The sequence below is a fragment of the Euprymna scolopes genome, chromosome 33 (assembly GCF_053919585.1).
Source record: "Euprymna scolopes isolate OS-2025 chromosome 33, ASM5391958v1, whole genome shotgun sequence".
In the NCBI taxonomy this organism is placed as follows: Eukaryota; Metazoa; Mollusca; class Cephalopoda; order Sepiida; family Sepiolidae; genus Euprymna; species Euprymna scolopes.
Window position 1 is genome coordinate 45,454,911 of NC_136514.1, and position 5,699 is coordinate 45,460,609.

The 5,699-nt window shown below is 30.0% G+C and overlaps 1 pseudogene; it reads right to left on the minus strand.

Moving 5' to 3' along the window:
• Window positions 1-3,845: 3,845 nt before the first annotated feature.
• Window positions 3,846-3,943, minus strand: LOC145258471 (U2 spliceosomal RNA; annotated as a pseudogene).
• Window positions 3,944-5,699: the final 1,756 nt, after the last annotated feature.

Here is a 5,699-nt window from a genome sequence, read left to right on the forward strand (position 1 = left end):
AGTACTGAAAATTTGGTGAGACTTGGTTTACTTAGACTACAGAGAATGCTACAAGTTTTTCTCAAAGAGAAATCTTTGATGATGGCCTGTGTGACTACTCATAGTGAGTTAATAATAATAATAATAATAATAATAATAATAATAATAATAATAATAATAATAATAATAATAAAATATATCTAGCGGGACCTGTGGAAATTCCACAGCGGTATTTTTCATATATAATAAATTCTTGGATATGGTACTAATTATGTTAATAATTTTTCATCATTTGTAACTCACCATTTCGCACACCTTACTAAAATAATAACTTTGATATATTGTATAGGCTCATTATTTCATTACAAACACACACATCAATTAACTCACATTTAATCGTTTTTCATTCGTGGATACGTTACTAATTTCGACAATATTTAAAAAAATATTTTTAAGCAACATTGTCGTCCAACCTTACTAAAATAATAACTTTGATATATTTGCTGGGCTGCTTATTTCATTTCAAACAAACCAATCAATTAACCTCCATTTCACCCTTTTTCATAATTCTGTGATATGTTACTAATTTCGACAATCATTTTTCATAATTTGTACCCACATTATCTCCCCCCTCTTTAATAAAATGATAACTTTGATATATTGCGTGGGCTTATTATTTCATTACAAACACACTAGTGCATGTAATCACATTTCATCATTTTTCTTAATTTTTGGATATGTTACTCATATCGACAATCATTTTTCAGAATTTTAACCCATATTTTCGCACCTCCCCCTTTACTACATAATAAATTTGATTTATTGTCTATGCTGATTATTTTATTTCAAAAACAATCAATTAACTCACATTTCATCATTTTTTTTATAATTCTTGGATATGTTACAAATTTCGACAATAATTTTTCATAAGTTAAACACACCTTATAGCTCACCCCCCTTAGTAAAATAATAACTTTGATATATTTTCTGGGCTGATTTTTTTCATTACAACACATTAATCAATTAACTAACATTTCATCATTTTTCATAATTCTTGGATATGTTACTAATTTCGACAATCATTTTAATCATTTAAACCGGCGCCATCACCCTCCCCTTACTAAACTAATAACTTTGATATATTGTCTGGTCTGATTATTTCATTGCAAACACATTATCGCATTAAATCACATACTATCATTTTTCATAATTCTTGGATATGTTACTAATTTCGACCATAATTTTTCGTAATTAAAACCATCCTTATCGCCCTCTCTTACTAACATAATAACTTTGATATATTGTCTGGACTGATTATTTTATTATAAACACATCAATCAATAAACTCGCTTTTCATCATTTTTCATAATTCTTGGATATGTTACTAATTTCGACCATACTTTTTTGTAATTAAAACCATCCCTATCGCCCTAGTTTACTAAAATAATAACTTGTTATATTGTCTGGGCTGATTATTTCATTACAAACACACCAATCAATCAACTAACATTTAATCATTTTTCGTAATTCTTGAATATATAACTAATTTCGACAATAATTTTTCATAATTTTTGCCCTCCTTATTGCATTTCCCCTTACTTAAATAATAATATTGATGTATTGCCTGGGCTGATTATTTTATTATAAACACACCGATAAGTTAACTCCCATTTCACCATTTTTCGTTATTCTGGGATATCTTACTAATTTACACAATTTTTTTTTATAATGTAAACCATCCTCATCGCCTTCTCTTACTACAACATAATTTTGATATATTGTCTGGGCCGATTATTTCATAAAAAGCAGAACTATTTATTGATTTACATTTTATAATTTTTCATAATTCTCGCATTTGTTACTAATTTCGACAATCACTTTTTATATTTTTTTTTACTCATATCAATAACCCCGCACTACTAAAAAAATAACTTTGATATGTTTTCTGGACTGATTATTTCATTTAAAATACGCCAATCAATTTACTCACATTTCATCATTTTTCATAATTCTGGATATGTTACTAATGTCGACAATCATTTTTTCTTATTTATACCCACATCATCGCCCCCTTACTAAAATAATAACATTGATATATTTTTGGGTCTGATTATTTCATTGCAAACACACTAATTAATTAAATCACATATTATCATTTTTCATAATTCTTGGATATGTTACTAATTTCGACAATAATTTCTCAGAAATTTAACACACCTTATAGCCCTCTCCTTACTAAAATAATAACTTTAATATATTTGCCGGGCTGCTTATTTCATTACAAACACATCAATCAAATAACTCACATTTCATCATTTTTCATAATTCTTGGATATGTTACTAATTTCGGCAATCATTGTTTATAATAAAAAAACACATCATGCCCTCTCCTACTAATAAAGGAAGTTTGATATATTGTTTGGGCTCATTATTTCATTACAAACACACCAATCAAATAACTCACATTTCATCCTTTTTCTTAATTCTTGGATATGTTATTAATTTCGACAATAATTTTCATAACTTAAACCCACTATGTCGCTGCCCCTTATTAACTGTGATATATTTGCTGGGATGGTTGTTTAATTACTAACACATCAATCAATTCCGGGTATTCTCATGGTATATATGTTCCACCTATCTTATCCAATCCCGGGTGACGCCGCAAATTCTGCTAGTATATATCTTTCACCTATCTTATTTGATCCTGGGCGACGCTGGGTATTCTGCTAGTATATGTTTTCCACTTATCTCATTCAATACTGGGCGACACTTTCTGCTAGTTTATATTTGTGCTTATCACATTCAATCATGGGTCTAACTTCATGTCCGCTACCCCACTGTTAAAAATATACATATAATAAAGTATTGTTTTAATCGTAAACTGTTTCAGCAATTTTCGGGACTACTTCATATCCCGCATCCCACTGTTTAAAATATACATTAAATAAAGTAATGTTTTAATCGTAAACTTTTTCAGCCATTCCCGGGACCAACTTCTTATCTCCCATCCTACTGTTAAAAATATATATTAAATAAAGTAATGTCCCCCCAAAAATGGCTGCCGCCATTTCCGGGACCGACATCATATACCCCACCCCATTGTTAAAAATATGCATTAAATAAAGTAATATTTAATGCGTGAACGGTTTCACCCATTTCCAAGACTCATATCCTTACCCCACTTAAAAGTGGGGTAAAGATATATACATGAAATAAAGTAATGTTTAGATTGTAAACAATTTCAGTAATTTCCGGGACTGACCTTATATCCCCCACCCCACTGTCTAAAATATACTTGAAATAAAGTAATGTTTAAATCATAAACTGTTTCAGCAGCTTTTCGAAATGAATACATAAAAAAACATTAACCCGGTTAGAGATTAGGCAACAATTGCTTCAACATTAATTTCTGAGTGAGCATTCTAGTGACTTAAACCCCCTCTTTTTGGTCTTGGTTAATGGAAGAGAAATCCTTCATTACTGATACAATTTTTATTTTTGTTATTGATCAGAGTACCCCTTTTGGGGAGCTGGTTTCCCTCCAAATTTTTAACCGACCTCATGTCCAACTCCGTATTTGTGGGAAGGCAAGCAAACAAACAAAAAAAAATCATCAGAGGGGACATTTTCCAGGGCCTCTTATAATTAATCAGAAGAGACATTTCCAATGCATTTAATAATTAATCAGAAGGGACATTTCCAGGGCATTTTGTAATTAAACCAGAAGTTACTTTTTTCCAGTTACTTTTGTAATATTAAAACTTTGTTACATTAAACAGAGTACCTATTCACAATGCCTCCCTACGGGACAGATTTAGACACCAGGGTCGTTTTGTAACGTAGAAAAATATTGTCTTAGTCGCAAAGGATTTCTCCTCCACTAAGAGAGAAGAAATTGAAATGTAGCATCTGAAGAACAGATACTACACTTTGATCTTAGCCAAAAGGCCAAGAAAGACACATCATTTTTATTAGCTTTGCTCAACACCGACACCAATTTAAAAAAAAATGTAATTCCTTTTTTAGGGATGCACAACATGATAACGGACGGAGCGATAAGCATGATAATATAATGATAATAATAATAATAAAAAGAAGAAGAAGAAGAAGGAGGAGAAAAAGACGATAAAGTAGAAGCGAGATAAGAAATCGACGAAAAGACGACAAAGAACATGAAACGAAAGAATAAGAAATAGCTTTGATTAATGAAATGATAATGAAAAATAATTTATAAGAAGAAAAGAAGCCAACAAAGAACGAGTACTCGAAATAATATGAAACTGATCAGTTGTCGGTTCATTTTTTGTCTTCCTTTTAGGATTAATTTTCAGCTAGGTTCATTTAATCAATTTTGTTTTCATGTAAAAATGTCCATCTTCTTTATTTGTTTTTGTTTCTTTTTAATTCTCATTATTTTTGTTATTGTTCATTCTCCTTATATTTTTCTCCTCCTACCAGTTGACACTCAACGATTCAGTTGAATAGATTTCCATTAGTGTTTTAATTGAATTGACTTCATTAAACGCAAAGCTGTTGAAGGATCAATCAAAAATGCTCGATTGAAATTTCAACGCAAGCAACTTTAAAATAAGACAAGGCTAGATTAACAAAACAAAAAAATAAAAAATAAAAAATCCAAATAGTCTATTTTAAAAATAAAAAATAACTAAAAAAAAGCATTATTTAAAAAGAAACAGCTGTGTAGTTGCTAGCGTCAGTAACTAACGACCTTTTTATTCCAAGTTCAAATCACAAAATTCACTTTCACTTAGATATGGTAACTTTTACGTGACCCATTCTATAATACGCTATATATTCTACGTTTAATTATGACTAGCAAAATATCGGATTAACCTACGTTGCAACATAACGCGGGCGGCTATATGCATATAGGGAACCGTGAGCGTAATGATGTCACGGTAAGAAAAAAGAAAACTATAAAAAGGAGAGATCACTTTTGAGAAGGAGATAACGTTAGAGATGTGGATGGCGGTTATGAGCACGTTTCAGCAAACGATCAAATGAGAGACGTGACAACGGTAACGAGAAGTGACGGGTGGCGGAAGAGTGAAAAAATAAATGTCTTTCCCCAATAAAAAAGTCAGGTGAAGTTTTTTTTTAAATTTTTTTGTCTATATTGCGACTAAGTCTAAAACGTCTTGGGTAACGTTACAATGCTAACAATAAAATATTCAGATTTATACGATGTAGTGATGATTTCAGAGGACAAATACATGCAAAATTGTCTCTTAACAATTGACAATGATATATCTATATAAAGTAGGTATATTTATGTGTTATGAACCTATTCTTATTAATTTGTGAACACAGCGTCTAGGGGCCATAATGTGGTATATATATATATATATATATATATATATATATATATATATATATTCGGTATATTTAGGCAGCATTCTCATTGCGATAAGTTTTATTAAAAAGCACGGAATGCTTCTTTCACTATTTTTTTTATCGTCTCCAATCTCCGAATATTTTTTTTTTTGCGTTTTTCTCCAAATTGTTTAGGTTGGATCCATAAGTTGCTTTAGCGAGCGATTTCAATAGGAAAACTTTCATCATCTTCAGGCATATTCCGTTGTAAAAATTATGTTTTAATTATATATATATATATATATATATATATATATATATATATATATATATATATATATATATATATATATATATTTGTCACGGTCACGTGGTACCTTATT